Genomic DNA, 20,576 nt, shown 5'->3' with positions numbered 1-20,576 from the left:
AATATTCCTCTGAAAAGTTTAGGTTCCTTTTGACAAGGGAAATTAATTAAATAAGTATTCACAACCAGCCAAAGATTGTTTCAGATGAAATTTCAGATGGCTGAAAAAAATCAATTCAGGAACATTGATTTTAATAATAATTAGAAGAGACACTGGAAAAAAAACAAATATATAACTACTTCAGAATAGAATGCTATTTCATTGTGATTGATTGAATGCAAATTTTGTCAACGTTTCACCGAAAGTCTCAACTTTCATCTCAGGTTAGAAGGATCTGTTAACAACAACAACAAAAACACTCCTTATACACAAATAAATAATTCCAATATTTAATACAGAGTTATCTATCTTAGTTTCAAGAAGCAATCATTAAATGGAAAGAGAAATAGAATAGTAAAGGGGAATAAGAGTGCACACATCTCCAAATTGGCTTTTGAGTGACAGGCAGACTCAAACAGCACTAGGAAGTCCTGTATAATAGCAATCTGGAGTCCCAGTTGAAAAAAGGTCACTGGAGTATATCTGTTCCACTGATGGAACTTCAGAATTGCAGTTTGAGTTGTTGTTGTTCAGTCCCTCCATTGTGTCTGACTCTTTGTGACCCCATGGACGGCAGCAGACCAAGCCTCCTTGTCCATCACCAACTCCCAGAGTCCACCCAAACCCATGTCCATCGAGTTCGTGATGCCATCCAGCCATCTCATCCTCTGTCGTCCCCTTCTCCTGCCCTCAATCTTTCCCAGCATCAAGGTCTTTTCAAATGAGTCAGCTCTTCACATTGGGTGGCCAAAGTATTGGAGTTTCAGCTTCAACATCAGTCCTTCCAATGAACACCCAGGACTGATCTCCTTTAGGATGGACTGGTTGGATCTCCTTGCAGTCCAAGGGACTCTCAAGAGTCTTCTCCAGCACCACAGTTTAAAAGCATCAATTCTTCAGTGCTCAGCCTTCTTTATGGTCCAACTCTCACATCCATACATGATCACTGGAAAAACCATAGCTTTGACTAGATGGAACTTTGTTGGCAAAGTAATGTCTCTGCTTTTTAATATGCTATCTAGGTTGGTCATAGCTTTTCTTCCAAGGAGCAAGTGTCTTTTAATTTTGTGACGACAGTCACCATCTGCAGTGATTTTGGAGCCCGGGAAAATAAAATCTGTCATTGCTTCCATTATTTTCCCATATATTCATCATGAAGTGATGGGACCAATGCCATGACCTTAGTTTTCTGAATGTTGAGCTTTAAGCCAGCTTTTTCACGTTCCTCTTTCTCTTTCGTCAAAAGGCTCTTTAGTTCCTCTTCGCTTTCTGCCATAAGTGTGGTGTCATCTGCGCATCAGAGGTTATTGTTATTTCTCCCGGCAATCTTGAGTCCATCTTGTGCTTCTTCCAGCCCAGCATTTCTCATGATGTACTCTGCATATAAGTTAAATAAGCAGGGTGACATTGTATAGCCTTGATGAACTCCTGCTCTAATTTGGAATCAGTCTGTTGTTCCATGTCTGGTTCTAACTGTTGCTTCTTGACCTGCATACAGGTTTCTCAGGGGGCAAGTTAGGTAGTCTGGTATTCCCATCGCTTTAAGAATTTTTCACAGTTTGTTGTGATCCACACAGTCAAAAGCTTTAGTGTAGTCAAAGAAGCAGAAGTAGGTGTTTTTCTGGCACTCTCTTGCTTTTTCAATGATCCGATGGATGTTGACAGTTTGATCTCTGGTTCCTCTGCCTTGTCTAAATGCAGCCTGAACATCTGGAAGTTCACAGTTCACGTACTGTTGAAGCCTGGCTTGGAGAATTTGGAGTATTACTTTACTAGCGTGTGAGATGAGTGCAATTGTGCGGTAGTTTGAGCATTCTTTGGCATTGCCTTTCTTTGGGATTGGAATGAAAACTGACCTTTTCCAGTCCTGTGGCCACTGCTGAGTTTTCCAAATTTGCTGGCATATTGAGTGCAGCACTTTCACAGCATCATCTTTCAGGATTTGAAACAGCTCAGCTGGAATTCCATCACCTCCACTAGCTTTATTTGTAGTGATGCTTTCTAAGGCCCACTTGACTTCACATTCCAGGATGTCTGGCTCCAGGTCAGTGATCACACCATCATGATAAACTGGGTCATGAAGATATTTTTTTGTATAGTTCTTCTGTGTATTCTTACCACCTCTTTTTAATATCTTCTGCTTCTGTTAGGTCCATACCATTTTGTACTTTATTTTGCCCATCTTTGTAGTTTGAGGGTTCCCACTTACAATATCAGGCCTTAAACTGAAAGGATCATCAGTTTGCTCACAAACTGCTGCTCTGGTTTTATGTTGATCTTTCTTACAATGCTGTTTGCTTTGTCTTGCGAATCTTGGAGTATTGTTAAGCCCTAGTTTCAGTTGGCCAGACCCCCTCTAGAGACTCAACAATTCCAAGACGTGCCTCCTTTCTTATCTGTGGTACTCCTTGTCTTGCTCTCACAGCAAGCAAGCCATCAGGTAAGTGTCCCGGCAGGTCAGAAGCCTGTGTGCCTGCTTTTCTCTGAAGCCTGAACAGAGGACTTCCATTTAATATCCCTAACAGCCTGAACCAAGTCTTACAGCTATTAAACATCACTGAGTACTTGTACAGAAGTATGTCATCATTATTAACATTCCATTGTATGTCTGTTTCTGCCAGATTTAGCATGTATTAGCAGAGATTATCTGTCTTTGATCTTTGATTAATAATGTTTTAGAGTAGTTATTAATCAAATAATCTAGACAATGATTTAGATAATTTAGAATAGAGTAACACCACCATGCAATGGCGCCCCACTCCAGTACTCTTGCCTGGAAAATCCCATGGACAGAGGAGCCTGGCGTGCTGTAGCCCATGGGATAGCAAAGATTCGGACACGACTAAGCGACTTCACTTTCACTTTTCACTTTCATGCATTGGAAAAGGAAATGGCAACCCACTCCAGTGTTCTTGCCTGGAGACTCCCAGGGATGGGGGAGCCTGGTGGGCTGCCATCTATGGGGTCACACAGAGTCAGACACGACTGAAGCGACTTAGCAGCAGCAGCAGCAGCAACACCACCATGACATGTTTGGATGCCATCACCAACTCATTGGGAGATGGTGATGGACAGGGAGGCCTGGTGTGCTGCAGTCCATGGGCTCGCAAAGAGTCGGACATGACTGAATGACTGAACTGAACTGAACTGCGCACCACCAAATATCTGGTTTTGGTGGAGAAGTTTATAGTTTACTGTGTGTTCATGGGCTTTATTTCACGTGATGCTGAAGGACCAATCAAAAGCCTATTTCAAAGAAAATTTAAAGCCCTGACAGATTCTGGAAAAAGTAAAATTGGTACCATTACTTCCCTCCATCTTAAATATTTATACCACCATCGGTATGCTTTTGTTCTTTAACAGCCCATCTTTAATTTGACATGCTAGGTACCTTTAAATTATTGCAACCATAAAAGGACCTGGTTCATGTCATTTTTGGACTGGACTGAATGACCTCATCAGTGCCAAAGAATTGATGCTTTTGAACTGTGGTGTTGGAGGAGACTCTTGAGGGTCCCTTGGACTGCAAGGAGATCCAACCAGTCCATCCTAAAGGAGATCAGTCCTGTGTGTTCTTTGGAAGGAATGATGCTAAAGCTGAAGCTCCAGTACTTTGGCCACCTCATGCGAAGAGTTGACTCATTGGAAAAGACTCTGATGCTGGGAGGGATTAGGGGCAGGAGGAGAAGGGGACGACTGAGGATGAGATGGCTGGATGGCATCACCGACTCAATGGACATGAGTCTGAGTGAACTCCGGGAGTTGGTGATGGTCAGGGACGCCTGGCTTGTTGCAATTCATGGGGTCGCAAAGAGTCAGACACAACTGAACGACTGAACTGAATTGAACCGAATGACCTAAAAAAAAATAAAGCTCCTAAAATCTTAAAATTTAGTATTCCTCTCCCCAGTTCAGAATCCTATTTTTCCCATTAGGTAGTACAATTCTTTTGGAATGATTCCCTCTTCTACTGTGATACTTTTCCAATTCTCTGTTCAGAATCAGGGTCTCTGAAATTCCTGTCTATGGCGACGTCTTTGTATCAGGACATTGTTTGGAGGAAGCTTCAGTGCTAATACACTCATTCTGAATCTCACTGTCACCTGAATTTCCTCCCAGTCCTCTCCAGAAAGCCGTCTTCCTGAGCTCATCAGCAGTGGCCGGGTAGGAACCAATGGGTAGCTCCCAGTGCTCTGGGTCTCTCAGTGGTACACGTGCCTCTCTTCCTGGGATGCTCTGTGATTCCGGGTTTCTTGCTGCGTTACTGGCCACTCTTTCTCAGTTTTTTTTTTTTTTTCCCCCTATTTCCTTCACTTCTGACTCCATATTCTGATAAACTCCAGACTTGTTTCTCTAGGTCAGACCTCTTCTCTAAGTTCATGCCTTGTAGCTAAAGGTGAATTCTTGATGGTTTCCGCTAGTCCACTGCAATGAATGACATGATCTTCCGTTCCCTCGCTCGGGCAAGTCAGGAGGCTGATGCCTGAGTCTGTTCCCCTTCTCCTCTAACGTCCCCAGTGCCGACACATAAGCAGACTTTATGCAACTTATTCCAAATCAAGTACCCAGCTTAACTTATTCCTATTTCTTTCTATTCCTATTGCCACCAGCCGAAATAGACCATCATGTCCCACCCAGACTATGGTGTTAACCTTCTAATCCGTGTCATATTTTTCTTTCTTTTTTCCTTTTTTCAGTCCATTCTCTAAAGCCTCAGTCAAAGTAATCTTATAAATAAGCATGGTGTTACTCATTGTGTGAAACACTTCAGTGAATTATTTTTGTTCAATAGAATTCTGTTAGCCTACCTGGTCTGGTTTGACGGGCGCTTACCTCTCTTCCAGTATTTAGAGTCACTTTTTTCTCCTCTCATTATTCTGCAGCCACCAGCCTTGATGCATCTTCTTAATTTATTAGGTATTTCTTTTCAGCACAGGATGTATTAGGATTCCTTTCTCATGTCTTTCTCATCTTTACAAATTGAGTAATAACACCTGAGAAAAGCTTCCTTACTAGCTTGTCCCACTATATCTCCATTAGATGTTGTCTGTTTTCTTTACATTGCTTCTTCATTTGTGCACGTGTGTCTTCATCTTTTGTTACAATATAAGCATCTTTGGAGAGAAACCAACTTGTTTTTGCTCACTCACTACAGGAAAATTTTTAAAAATTAAAGTAAATCCTAAAGAGTAGGTGGTTTGTTAATATTCACTAAAAGAATTGAGTAAATTTATTGCTTACCAACTGACATGGTAGTTAAATTCTGAAGAAATGACTGTGGAAAATGACAAGCAGCATCATGAAATATTATTGATGAAAGTGTTGGGATAGAGTGCTGATCACTGAGCCAGGGTCAGTGAGGATCACTGAGCTTTAAAAAATAAGTGAGAATAAAGGTAGATTGAGAGATGGAACAGAAAGAATAGAAGCCTTTTGCAAGAGAATTCACAATCTCAAATCGAAGCATCAGTGAAGAGAAAGGACATGAGAATTTTCAGCATTAATATTTTAGTGAAAATAGCTATTGTTGTTCAATCACTCAGGCACGTCTGACTCTTCGCGGCCCCATAGACTGCAGCACACCAGGCTTCCCCATCTCTCACTGTCTCCCAGAGTTTGCTCAAACTCGTGTCCATTCAGTCAGAGATGCCATCCAACCATCTCATCCTCTGTCGCCCCCTTCTTCTCCTGCCTTCAATCTTTCCCTTCATCAGAGTCTTTTCCAGTAAGTCAGCTCCAGGTCTTGCTTTTACTGGCTGTATAAAGCTTCTCCATCTTTGACTACAAAGAGCATGATCAATCTAATTTCAGACCAATTGGTGATGTCTATGTGTAAAGACATTTCTTGGGTTGTTGGAAAAGGAACACTCTTGACAAAACTCTATGTTAGCCTTTGCCCTGCTTCATTTTGTACTTCAAGACCAAACTTGCCTGTTACTGCAGGTATCTCCTGACCTCCTACTTTTGCATTCCAGTCCCCTATAATGAAAAGCACATCTGGTTTTGTTTTTTTTTTCCTTTGGTGTTAGTTCTAGGTGTTGTCCATCTTCATAGAACTGGTCAATGTCAGCTTTTTAAGCATCAGTGGTTGGGGCATAGACTTGCATTACTGTGATGTTGAAATGCTTGCTTTAGAAATGAATGAAAATTATTCTGTTGTTTTTGAGATTGCACACAAGTACTGCATTTCAGACTCTTTTACTCCATTTTTTTCTAAGGGATTCTTGCCCACAGTAGTAGATATAACGGTCATCTGAGTTAAAGTCACCCATTCTCGGCCATTGTAGTTCACTGATTCCTAAAATGATGATGCTCAATCTTGCCCTCTCCTGCTTGACCATGTCCGGCTTACCTTAATTCATTCCAGGCTCTCATGCAATATTGTTCTTTACAGCACTGGATTTACTTCCACCGTTAGATACAACCACAGCTAAACATCATTCCCACTGTGACCCAGCCACTGCATTCTTACTGGAGCTAATAGTAATTTTTGTCCACTCTTCCCGAGTAGCATACAGATTATTCTACTCTAAGCCTAATTGCTAATTCCTCTGACCACAGTTATTTTGCGGTATATTAACTTTGCCCAACATGAGGCTTATCTTTATAATACACTTTGAAAAACCCAGTAGAGAGGGGTAATAAAGACCAGCAGCGTGGACAGCTTGGCCACAAAGCTTTAGCAAAACCTCCACAATGAAGTTGACTGTTCTTTCCCTGAAGCTGAGTCTTTGAGCAAATGCAGTAAATGCTTAGATTATGAATTGTTTGAACTGCATTTTCAATAAAATATTGGCCTTTTTAATAAAGAAAAGTTTGCTTTTAAGATGAAAAAGACCCATGCTCAAACAGAAAGAACTATGGTGAGTAAACGTGATTGCTTAGAGTGCACATGGGTTTAAAAGGAACTTTTGGAAACTTTTATGAGTCAGATGGGGCTTTCCTGATAGCTCAGATGGTAAAGAATCTGCCTGTGATACAGGAGACCCAGGTTCAATCCCTGGGTCCAGAACTTCCCCTGGAGAAAGGAATGGCAATCCACTCCAGTATTCTTACCTAGAGAATTGCATGAGCAGAGAATCCTGGAAAGCTACAGTCCATGGGGTCGCAAAGAGTCAGTCATGGCTGAGCGTGCATATGAAAAGAATGAATAAGTCAGATAATTCTTCCAAGCATTGGCGTGTGTATTAATAATTCTTCCAAGCATTGGCATGTGTATTATCACTTTGTTAGATGTTAAACACGGGGAAAACGACTGATGCAGTTTCCCTTTTTCTCCAATGTTTTTCCTCAATAAAGCTCAACTTCAAATTAGGAACTACAAGAATTTGATGTTGAGAAAACTGAAGATCAGAACTTTTTTTTTTTTTGGCATGGCTAAACTGGAAAGTATTTTAGTAAGAGTGGTAAAAACTTCATTTGCAGTGCATAACTCAGTGGCTGTTGCTTCAGGAAATGTCTGGAGAACAGCATAACTGCTCAGAGTTTCAGAGAAAGATAAACATTTTAATAAATCCATCTGCATTTCCAAGGGATTAAATCCTATAATACAAGAAGAAAAGCTTGATCGTGAAATTTGATTTTGTAAAAGTCAGGGAACTTTGGATAGTATTAGGTGAATAACACATACTTATCAAGAGCTAAAATTAATACAAATTGTGTACTGCTTTATACTATAGCTGAATAATATATTTTGAAAAAAGAAATGATGATAGTTCCAGCTTGGTTCTTCTTTCTAGAGATTGTTTTGGCTATTTGCAGACTTTTGTAGTTCCATGTGTGTTTTAAAACTGTTTATATTTCTGTCCATTTGGGATTTTGACAGCATTTCATTGAATCTATAGACTTTACTGGACAGTATGGACAGATTAACAATGTTAATTGTTCCAACATATAAACGTGATGTGTCTTTCCATTTGTTTGTGTCTTTTTAATTTCTTTAATCAGTGTTTTATAGTTTCCAGTGTATAGTTCTTTCATTCCCTTGGTTAAGTTTCTGCCTGTGTATTTTATTATTTTGAGACTGTAGTAAAAAATGTTTGTTTTCTTAGTTTCTCTTTCTAGATAGATTGTTGTAAATACATAAAAATGAAGCTAGCAGGAAGACAAGCATGTAGACTGATACAGAATAGAGAACCCAGAAATAAGATCATCATATGCAATCAGTTATTCTTCAACAAGGATGCCAAGAACATACCATGGGGAAATACCGGGGTCCAGCCCCGGTGGATCCAGGGAATTTGAAGGTGGGGACGGCGTCGGCGTCTTTGGAAAAATACATATTTAATTACAGATATAGAGAGAGATTAGAAACGGATAGTGTAGTAGGAGAATTAGCGGAGAAAAGAGGCTGAATTCAGCCAGAGAAACGGGAGCAAGAAAGAAGCGACATGGTGGAATCAGTCTTTCCAGAAACTGATCCGATTTCTTTATTTTGGGGTTTGCTTATATACCTTTTGTTACACATAGGGATGAATACAGAGTCACGCGGGGGTCTTAGGGATATTACATCATCTTCTGGCCATGAGTGAGACCTGCTGACATTCTATGATCCTTTCTTTCTGATAACCAAAAACCTTATTTCCTCCAAGGGTGTTTTTTCTTAAACCAGGCACCACCCTCCAGATAAAGTTGCATTCCTATAGGGTGAGGGTGTAGTGAGTTACAATCAAGAAAGGAATTTATTTAACCCAAGGTTAACATGATTAATCTTAAAGGTTAATACTTATTTCTCCTATATGCTTAAATGTTAATACTTATTTCTCCTATATTGTTAGTTATATTCATTATAAGGACAGGGAATATGGAGATTTAGCAGCAAACATCAGCCTGACAAATGAAAAACCCTTCACCAATATAATTCCTAACCAACTCACTATACTAATAATTTCTAACTCCCCAAAAGAATTTGCCTTTAGTAAGTCTAAAACATCTCGTGCCTCTCAGATTGGGAGCCTGCAAACAATCACATGTGGCTGGACGAACCTATACAGGCGGGCTAGATAACCTTCAGAGGAGTCCGTAAGCTGAAACACTCTTGTCACGCCCAAGAATTTTTATTGCCTTGGAGCTGCATGCTTACTCCTTCTCCGAGAGAAATGGTGATGGGGGAGAGCCCCCCGTAAAGTCAGAGGTGTAGGTGAGAGCATAAAACAGACTCTGGTTTTGGGGTAGATGCTCGGGAACTGGGGGTTTCCTGAGGCTTGATCACGCCTTTGCGTATGCCAAGCCTCCTTCCTCATGACCTTTGCCATGGGCGGAGTTCCTCACGCTGGCCCCCAACAGGGAAAGAATAGACTCTTCAACAAATAGTGTTGGGAAAACTTTGTATCTGCATACAAAAAAAAGGGAATTTAGACTCTAATCTTACACACACAAAAATGAACCCACAGTGAATTAAAGACTTAATCATACAACCTGAACCTACAAAATCCCTAGAAGAAAACATAAGAAAAACTTCTTAACTTTGATCTTGGCAATTATTTCTTGGATATGACTCCAAGAGCACAGGCAACAGCAGTAAAAATAAATAATAAAACTGCATCAAACTAAAAAAGGGTGTACCTGGCAAAGAAAACAAGAGTTAAAAGAATGAAAATCAACAGAGAAAAGACAGCCTCTCATTCAACTGAACTGAGAAAACACTTGCAAATAAGATATCTGATAAGACATTAGTGTAGAAGACAGGTAAGGAATTCCTTTAACTCAATAGCAAAGAGAAAAAGAATTAATTAATTTAAAAATAGGCAGAGAAACTGAATAGCCATTTTCCAAAGGACACAAGTAGCCAACAGGCACGTGAAAAGACACTTAGCAACACTAATCACCAGGAAAATGCAAGTCAACACCACAGTGAAGTATCACCTCGTGTACCTGTCAGGATGGCTTTATCAAACAAAGGACAGCAGGTGTCCGTGAGGATATGGAGGAGTTGGGGGCCGTGTACACCATTGGTGGCAACGTAAAATGATCCAGCCACTGTAAAAAAATGGTATGGAGGTTCCTAGAAAAATTAAAAACCGAGCTGTCATATGATCCAGCAATCCCATTCCTGGGTATTTATCCAAAATAATCGAAATCTGATCTCAAAAAGGTATTTGCAACCCTGTGTTCACTGGAGCATTCACTCGCAAGGTTCAAGCTGCAGGAATAAGTTTAATGTCCATCAGCAAATGAATGGATAAAGAAAAAATTAATACAATGAAATAGTACTCAACCTTATAAAAAAAAAAAGTCTTGCTGTATGTGGCAATCTGGATGAGCTTGGAGGACGTTATGCTGAGATAAGTCAGACATAGAAAGACAAAGACTACTTGATTCCACTTAGATGAGGAATCTGACAGAGTCAGACACATAAACCGGGTTCAGCGGTGGTTGCCGGGAGCAGGGGAAGGGGGAATGCGAACTGCTGCTCAGTGGGATGAAGTTTCAGTTGTACATGATGATTAAGCTTCTAGAGAGCTAATTTTCTCCCTCGGGCTTGTAGTTAGCATGATATTGGACACTTAAAATTTTGTGGAAAGGGTAAATCTCATGTTAAGGGTTCCCACCACAGTAAAAAATATGACATAAACAACAGACTGATGAGGTTGAGAATAATTCCCGGTACAATTCTGGAAAGCGTGCCCTTGTTTTAGGAACATTCTAGAAAAAAAAGTGGTGCTCACGAGGGGACGGCATGTGACTGCTAACAAGCCCCTCGCTTCCTTTCCTTTTCTGGTGCATCAGTGGGGGGACGAGCTCGATAAATGCCTTTGCAGCATCTCTGAACTTTAGCAAAGTCCTCTTTTTTAATTATTGAAAATGCAGTAAGATCCATGTGCACATATACATACACATACTGCATGCATGTCTCTCTGCATGCATGCACATACATGCACACACATGCTCACACGCACACACATGCACACACACGCACACATACACACATGCACACAGACACATGTCTCCCAGTCCTTCAGTATCCTTCTGTCTGAACATTTAATATATCCCAGTGTAGTAGTGACCTCGATTTACTCTCTCTGAAAGCAATTCTTTAAATGCTATTATTCTTTAAAGTACTGTGCAGAGACTGTCTGGAAGATAGTTTTGTGGAAAGCCTTTTGAATATCTCCAAACAAGCGTTATTTTGAATAGGAAATGAAGTAGAGCTTTTCCCAGAGGAATATACAGTGTTTTTATCTCAGCAATATTGAATTCTCACTGCACACTATTTTCAGAGCACATCTCTATAATGACTTTATGCTGTGTATATCACATTTCTGACCAGAATGAATGCAGTTTAGTTTAAATATCTATCTCACAAATGTTTATGATAGTAACTGCAATTGACTACTTTTTACTGGCCATAAAATTGGAGAGTTAGCCACAGATTTAGACTTGGGATAAATGAGTTCGTTTACCACAGCTGACAGAATTGAACATTTTTCCAGAATTCAGACATGACTGAAGTGATTTAGTGCACACCCGCCCCCCCAATATTGCCTGTGGTTATTAGAATTCTGAAGACTTGTTCTTGAGTATATCTCCATTTATTGCATTTTTCCAGAGATAACGCTATAAACTGTATTACTTTAAAATACCCTGTTTCTCAGTAATAAAATTTACAGCTAGATATGATCACAAACTGATGATGCCCAAACACATCATGGATGGTTAAGAGATAACTACTTGTGATATCAAGTGAATAAAGTGGAAATTGGAACTCCACTGTCTTTTTTTTTTCTTTTTCTTTTGATCCGCAAAATCTGAGATGCCAAAAGATAGCTGTTTCAATAAAAATAACATTTTAAAATGGATTTGGTATTCAACTGAAATACGGAAACTTTATAAAATAGAGTCCTGCTTATTATTCCTTTTGATAAACATGTTATTCCTTTTTAAGTTAAGAGAAAGAAAAAGAAAGTAAAGTTGCTCAGCCGTGTCTGACTCTTTCCCAAGGACTGTAGCCTGCCAGGCTCCTCCATTAGTCAGACCTAGCCATGAATACTTCCGCAACTTGAAATTGTTTTAATTTGGGGCAAGGTACTCAGCTATCTTAAACTTGTCTTCCAAATGAAATTATACATTTGTACATTAAGAAGGGTTAACTAACAAACAAATGATATATTGAATGAACTAAGCACAGTTCCTGTCAGACAAAATCCTCATTAATTAGTAGTTGTCTTCATAGTTGTAAGGATTACAGACGAGGTTAAGATTCAACCAGATTAATTTTTACGTTAGACTAGGATAGAATTTTATAGGCTTATTCTTTGTGCGTGAGTTCCAAACTGAAATGAGTGTGCACGCAAGCAGCCTGCTCTAGGCACACAGTTTATGCGCTGCCCTTAAACATGTCCCCCTCTTTTATGCTTCTTTCCTTCATGTTTTTGGCCAGCAAACCCTTCCTTTGCCTTCATACCTGCTGTTCAAAGACATACGCATTAGTGAAAACCCAGCTGAACCGTTCTATCTTCCTTGAAGTCTTGGCAGATATTGCAATTTGAATAAACCTGTCCTTGTCTGCCATTCCCATATTATCTATTATGTTCAACTTTTGCAGCTATTTATGAAATATTCGTCTGCCCCATAGACCAAAATATGCACGTATTCAGTTCTATATTCTCTGCTGCCTGTAACACAGCCTTGTGTACTCAATACATTTATTTGTTTACCACAAAATTTTCTAGCTGTTTCAATTTGCAAGTCACTGAAGGAGTATAAAACATCCATAACAGTACGTGATAACAGTGTGTGCCTTGTGCTAAGGATTTGCCTTGTCCAGCTGTCACATTTCTGGTAGACTCTGCTGTCAAGAACACAGGTGTAGATCTAAAATTTTTAAAAAGGCCGGGGGTGGGGGGAGATGCTTCTAAATACTAATGAATACAATTCTCCTAAAGCCTATAGCTTACTCTGTAGCTTTCTCAGTACTCAGATCAGAGTGTACTGACTTAACTTTATATATATATAAAATTAAACTAAGGGATTCATATATTAGTTACCTGGTTTCCACTGGCAACCGTTAAGTCCTCTCGAAGTCCGAGTACTGTAGACTATAATGGGGAGTGGATCGGAGTCACTTGGAGCACAATCAGTGACAGCCTCATGGAGCGCCGATGGTGAGGGATGATAGAGAAAACGCTATAAGAATGGCAAACTGGACCTTTTAGTGGGAGAGCAACCAACTCTGCTTATGTCAATAGATTGTGAAGGTTCCTACAGAGTAAAACTAAAGTGTTTATCAGCAAGGATAAGCATGCCTCCGACAAACAGCAATTTGAAGCTATAAAATGATTCAGCATCAGCGGAGATGAAGGCACTCATCGTAACAAACGGCTGTAGAAACCAGAAGGGGCTGCAGACAGTGAACCCCAGGGGCTTACACAGGCCCTGATGGTCACGGCAGTGTGTCCACTGGGACACAGACCCAAATGTTTGTAAGCTATCTTTACCAAAACAAGTATTCTGCAGCTATTTAAAAGGACTTTTTCATTAGTGGATAAAATTTTCCTAGATAATGTCTCACAGGTAATGAAAAGACATAGTCCATATATTGAGGAAATCCAGCTAGTCAAGACTCAGGTTAATTTAAACATCAGTTGGATGGATGATAGATTAACTTGGCTATGCATTCAACAAGAACACTGAGAGGAGCAGTTAGTTTTCAGGCATATTCTGAAGTACCTAATTTTAGATTGTATCATCTGTTGAGCTTGGAATTGATATTGTGACGTGAAATGAGGGGAGAACTATCATTTATCTGCCTTCCTGGAAGAATTTAGCTCTGTTCTCTCAGTGGTGTCCGACTCTTTGCAACGCCAGGGACTGTAGCCTGCCAGGCTCCTCTGTCCATGGGATTCTCCAGGCAAGAATACTGGCGTGGGTAGCCATTCCCTTCTCTAGGGGATCTTCCCAACCAAAGGATAGAACCCATCTCTCCCGAATTGCAGACAGATTCTTCACCGTCAGAGCCACCAGAGAAACACATAGGAGATACTGACTTTAGATTAGCTGTGATCAAACTAAAATTGCAGTGTTTAATCAATAGCCGATTAGACAGCTGAGCTAATCATTTCAAAAATTTGAAGTCAGCAGCATACAAATTATAGTTGAAACCACAGAATTAGATACACATATCACCAGATAGAGTGAATAGAGTGTGAAGGCAGCGAATCCTCTAGGATTGAAGTTTGAACAGTGGAGAAGGTTCAGTAAAGAAGCAGAAGGAATGGTCAGTGAGGTCAGAGGGAAACCACTGCGCAGCGTGTGACTGAGAACACCAGGGGCTGGGGGAGGCCAGCATGGGGAACTGACGGCCACGCCAGTCCTCACGATCGTGTCCTTTGATATGCAAGTATGGGAAAGTGATAAACCGCTTTGTTCCACTAGGTTGGTTCCACTTTCTTTACTGAGTTGAAGCCTTTTATGCTGGAAGTCACGCTCCCAGTTCTGTTTCTCAGCCCAGAAAGTTCACATTTATATATTCACCATGTGGTTAGGGGGCCCTGCTATCTGCCAGATAATGGAGATGTACGGGTATGCAAAGGTAGCCGTGATTCCTGATTCTTGCCACTATGAAGGGTACGTCCTAGTTACTAAGGGCAGTGCTTATTGAACACTCACAGTGCATTAATTAATATGCTAAGTGTTCTCTGCTTGTTTTCTCATTTGATTCTTACAATGATTCTATTAGGGAGGCTATCCTATTATAACCTGTACTTTATGAAGACAAAAAGTGAAAGAAATTTTAATTGCTACGTTGGGAGAAGATGAAATAAGTCCAGTTATCTTTTATTTTACACCCTTTCCAACTTTTGTAGCAGCTGCCATGTTCTGTAAGTACTGCCTTTTACAGAAGAGCTATTCCTTTTATGACAAAATTTTCAAGCCTTTTGTCTGCCTAGATAAATTTATCAAGATATTCTAACTGGGCGCAGTGACCTCTTCTACAGCCTTGTTGGGTATAGTCTTTCAAACACAGTGGGATAATTATCTCTTTTATTGTATAAACTCCAGGTCTCCTGACATTATTTTATAGCCAGCTTTTCTGCAGTTATATGCTGTCGGGAGATTTAAACAAAAGTCATAAAAACCTGTCATTCTTTTCATATATAGTGAAATTATGTCACCTTGTCCTTGGATATGAATAATTTGGGGGTCATTGTTTCTTTAGTTCTGGTAGATAAAATGGCATTGAAAGTACAGATTTAGAAGGGATCTTATTCCACATGAGGCTCTTCTTGTGATGCCAGGAGTACACACACTCAATAAATTCTAGGGCCTGTTACTATCATTGTTTTGTTCTAGAGATGAGGAAACTGAATGGTTTAGGTTTCTCACTCTTAACAAACAACTTTATTGGGTCTTTTAACCCAATATATGGATTTAGGGAACCTTTGGTTTTCTCATTCTGAGAATAACAAAGACCACCTTTGGCTAGTGAACTCTGCTTATTCCTGACTTGAGGCCTTGAGGCACCATTTATTTTTCAGCCCTCCCGCCCTAATTCACTCTATGTCTTGATCTCTTTCTGTAATGTAAAGTACATGTTTCCATCAAGAGCTCATTTGAGAGTCTAGTAGCACTATACACTTTCTTTAGAGCTTTTGAATTCTTTTCTTGCCAGAAATATGGTTGTTTTACCAGAATTTAATTTTGTACATGTTCAGAAAAAGCCACCTTCCTTTCTAACATCACTCTCTGAAGTTATTCTTATATTTGCTCTAAAATTTCTGCATCGCACTCCTAAACTGTGGAATCATGACCCTTATCAGTGCTTCCCTTCTGGAGGGTATAAATTCAAAGTGGGAAACATACACTTCTCTCTCTGTACTTTGTTAAGCTGAAGCAACTCTCTTTATAATTAGGGAAGAACGCTTCCTGTGAGACTTGTAAGTGGGACAAGTTAAGAGCTATACACATTTCATTTATAAGAGTAAAGGAATCCAGAAGAAACCTCCAATAGGAGCTCTCTCCTGTGACGTGTTGCTTCCATCAGCTGGGTGACCTGTAGCAGGATCAAGTTGCCATGCCCTCTGTCCAGCTGGCCAGCCTGTGTGGAACACATTCCCACAAGATTAGCACTTTGCTTTTTTTTTTTTTTTTTTTCTTTTCATCAACACCCAAATGTTTCATTTGGGATCTTAGTTTCCTGACCAGGAATCAAACCTGTGCCACTTGCATTGAAAGCACACAGTCTTAACCATTAGATCACCAGGAAAGTTCCCACAAGCACTGATTCTTTTACTAGCGTTTTTCTTGTTGACAAACAGGGCTATTCCATACTTACATTTTAGACTGTTTTCTTTTTAACCAAGAAAGCTTTCCACAGCCATAAGAAAATCTATCACTCACAGTGACATTGATTTTTTTAGGCTACGAGAAGAAGAAAAATATATAGCATATTAAAGTACATCTTCAAATCCATTTAAGGATAAGATAATATCTTGTGTTCCTTGCAGGAAAAAAACACCTTCACTGCTTATTTTTCTCCATTTCATCCAACCAGGAGGGCACTTTATTTGACTTCTAACTATTGCACTATTGCGTGTCTATCTTTGTGAAGCTTGAGTTTAGGCTCATATATGAAAATTAAAAATAAGGATGTAGTCAAACTTCTTTACTTTTCAGAAAACACGCATAGAGCTATATATATGTAGAGCTCTATATAATAGAGCTATGTTTAATTATAGTATCAAGGTTTACTAAACTTCATGTTCCAAAATTCTGTGAGTTTATGATTCTACATGCATGTGAGACACACAGATTGTTACTTCACTTGATGTTATTATAGCTATTGAGAATTCACATTACAGATGGTCCTAAATGTACACCTAAACACCCTAAAATGGTTTTCAATATTTCCTTTTCATTAGACTTATACACAGTGAAAATGGGGAAATGGAAGAAAATCAAGGCTAAAACAGAGCCATATGTCTTAATGTCTGTAGCTTATATATCTCATGGTTGCTTACCACTCGTGTTTTCTTGCATGTTAATTCATTCAGTGAGTTTGTGATGGGTGGATATTGAAGGCAGGACTTGGTGAATGATGTGTACCATAGTAATTAAATTCTGTTGAATTAAAATGTTTATTCCTTCATTAAATTTTACTACTACACAATACAAAAGTGTTTCTGTCAATGAAGAAGATGGTGTAGAGAAAGTTGGAAGACCAAATTTCAGCCGTTTCATCTAAATAGCAACAAGTAGATAAGACTCCTTCAATTCAGTTTTTGTTTCCTGTAAGATGATTTTGGTCTTTCAAAATGATATTCCAAGGCGTTTAAGGACATAAGGAGCTAGATTTGATGTTTTTATTGATACTATTAGTATTATTATTATTGAAGGCATCCAGAGGTCAGGTGAGCCTTTGTTAAAGATTTTAATGCATTTTCTCTTGTTTTCACATCACAGGTGAGACAAACAGATAAAGTTTATTTATTCATTCACTTAACCGATATTTACTGAGCAGTTTCTTTTTTTTTTTTTTTTTTTGACCCCAGAGGCTTGTTTTTATTTCACCCAAACAGGGAAGGTGAGCGAGCGATGCCCTCTTTCTGGCCGTGCCCGTGGCTCTGCTAGGCCTCCCACCCTGGGTGTGTTGGCCCTGTACCCAGCCGGCTGAGAGGGTCCCTCCTGGGCCTCTGGGGGGCGGCGGGAAGAGAAAAGCAGGCATGGCCCCAGGGGTCCTACAGGGCACTGCCGCCCCCTCCCCACCCACCCTGAGCCCCCAAGAGCTATGGGCCAGACAAGCTGGGAGACCAGAGAGGGAGCTCTGAAAACAGCCCACCCCAAAATTCTGGAAAGTCGGTGCATACCCATTCAAAAGCAGGTGAAACATGTGCCCTCATGGGCTGGCGTGCTGACAATACATTCACTCACTTATTACCAGACGCAATAAATGAGGTAGACTGTATGTTAGAAGTGGAAATGCTTTTTAGAAAATAAAAAATAAAACAGAATGAGCAGAGAGGTGAGGAGGATCCGATTGCTGGAGCGACGAAGGGCGTCTGGGACGGTGGAGACTCACTCTTCCCACCGTTACAGCTTTTGGCTTAAATTCTGCCGCATCTGACATCAGGACTGGGGTCTCTGCACGCTTACGCTTCATCTTGTCTGTGAAACTCTGCCCGCTTCTTTGGTGTTTAGAACTTGAATCACTCTGTTTCAGGCATCTCTTGTAAACAGGGTAGGGACTGATTGTGCTTTATGAGCCAATTTGAAATGTTTTTTTTATTAAATGAGCATCCCTAATGACATTTGTTAGATTACTAATATGTTGGATCTCAGTTCCGTCATACTGTCTTATGTTATAATTACCATGTGTATTATCATACTTTTACTCTATTTTCACTCTCTTTTTGTATATCCTCTTTGTTGTTAATATCACTTATTTCTTTAAATTTTTATACTATACTTTGGTATTTTATACTATATTGTGATATACATTTTATACCATATTTTGATATAAATTTTATACTATATTTTGGTATGTACTTAAATATGTGTTTATAAGTATTTTAATATATATACTTATATATTTGTGTATATATATATACATCAAAGTATATACTATACTTTGGTATTTTATACTATATTGTGATATACATTTTATACTATATTTTGGCATTTATTATATAAAAGTTTTGGAAAAGGAGGTGGCATCCCACTCCAGTGTTCTTGCCTGGAGAATCCCAGGGACGGGGGAGCCTGGTGGGCTGCCGTCTGTGGGGTCGCACAGAGTCGGACACGACTGAAACGACTTAGCAGCAGCAGCAGCAGAATTATGCTTGTTATCCTCTTCCTATTTCTGTATTGAATCTCCTATTTACCTGTCAGGCTTCCCTGCTGGCTCAGACAGTAAAAAATCTGCCTGCAATGCAGGAGACCCGGGTTCGATCCCTGGGTCGGGAAGATCCCTTGGTGAATGGAATGGCACTCCACTCCAGTGTTCTTGCCTGAAGAGTTCCAGGGACAGAGGAGCCTGGTGGGCTACAGTCCACGAGGTCGCAAAGAGTTGGACATGACTGAAGCGACTTAGCAGCAGCTGCAGCACGTAAAGGTTTCTATCTTTGTTCTGGTTGTTTCTATGTTATTATGCTTTTGCGTGGGTGCTAAGTCACTTCATTCGTGTCTGACTCTTTGCGACCCCATGGACCGTAGCCCACCAGGCTCCTCTGTCCATGGGAGTCTCCAGGCAAGAACACTGGAGTGGGTTGCCATGCCCTCCTCCAGGGGATCTTCCCGACCCAGGGATGGAACCCAGGTCTCACATCTTCTGCGCTGGCAGTCAGGTTCTTTACCATTAATGCCACCTGTTTACAGTGATTTAATTCTCCTGTACTTTACTCTCTCTTTTAAACATTTATATCTCTTCTGTTATTTTTTTAATTTGACTCCAACCCAATATAGATGCAATAGTTAATGAACTAATCTTACTTTCTTATCTCCTCACTTTTTCTTTGTTTCATTATTTTATTTGTCAGAGTATATTGTATTTACATATCCTTCTTCTACGATTCTTAGTTTTATAATTAAAAATTAGAATTTTTGTTGTTTTTGCTGCTGTTGTTCAGTTGCCAAGTCGTGTCTGACTCTTTATGATCCCGTGGCCTGCAGCACGCCAGGCTTCCCTGTCCTCACCATCTCCTGGAGTTTGCCCAAGTTCACGTCCCTTTATCAGGGTTTCTCCTGTTAGCTTTTGACTGGGAAAAGCTCATCCTCTAGTGGATTCCTTTAGAAAGGCGCATGTGTTCTTTGAGATTTTGCACATTCAAAACTGATTTCTAACATGATATCATTTATAAGTGGAATCTAAAATATGATGCAAATGAATTTATCTACAAAGCAGAAATAGACACATAGGCATAGAGGACAGACAGGTGATCGCCATGGAAGGGGAGTAGGGGAGAGGTGGGATGGGAGTTCGGGGTTGGCAGGTGCAAACTAGCATATATGGAATGGGTGAGTAACAAGGTCTTACTATAGAGCACAGGGAGCTATGTTCAGTATACTCTGATAAACCATAATAGAAAGCAGTATAAAGAATGTAAATGTATATGTGTGTGTAACTGAATGGCTTTACTAGGTCATAGAAATTAACACAATATTGTAAATAACTATATTTTAATTAAAAAATAAAATTTTCAAAACCCTGATTTTATATTATTTTTACACTTGAAAAAGCTCATGTCAGGATTTTTTTTTTTCTTCTGGAAATGGTTCTTCATGTTGCATTGCTTTATATTTCATTTTTGAGAAGTCTGATTGCCTGTTTACTATTCATGCCTTTGTCATCTTTGGGGGTCCTGAGAATGTTAATTTTCTTTAAGGTCTAATAGTTTTAATCAGATATATTTTGGAGTTGGTTGTTCTAGTTCAGTTTTTTCCTGATAAGCGTTTGGCCCTTTTGATATACTGATTTAAGTTTATTTTATGGAAAGTTGTCTTGGATTATAGTTGTAAATGTTAGTTCTGTTCCAAGGTTTTGCTTTTCTTCCTCAAGGACTCCAAATATGCAAATTTTGCGCAACCTTTGCTCTTGTCTGCGG

At 39.7% G+C, this 20,576-nt stretch overlaps 1 protein-coding gene across 1 annotated transcript in view; it reads left to right on the top strand.

Annotated features, from left to right (window-relative positions):
- RALYL (RALY RNA binding protein like) overlaps positions 1-20,576 on the top strand; it is an 820,318-nt gene that overhangs the window by 490,414 nt on the left and 309,328 nt on the right. The gene's annotated exons all lie outside the window — the stretch shown is intronic.

The sequence above is a fragment of the Oryx dammah genome, unplaced genomic scaffold (genome assembly GCF_014754425.2).
Source record: "Oryx dammah isolate SB20612 unplaced genomic scaffold, SCBI_Odam_1.1 HiC_scaffold_19, whole genome shotgun sequence".
Taxonomy (NCBI): domain Eukaryota; kingdom Metazoa; phylum Chordata; class Mammalia; order Artiodactyla; family Bovidae; genus Oryx; species Oryx dammah.
The sequence above is the reverse complement of the archived record's forward strand: the minus strand, read 5'-3'. Positions and strand labels throughout refer to the sequence as shown.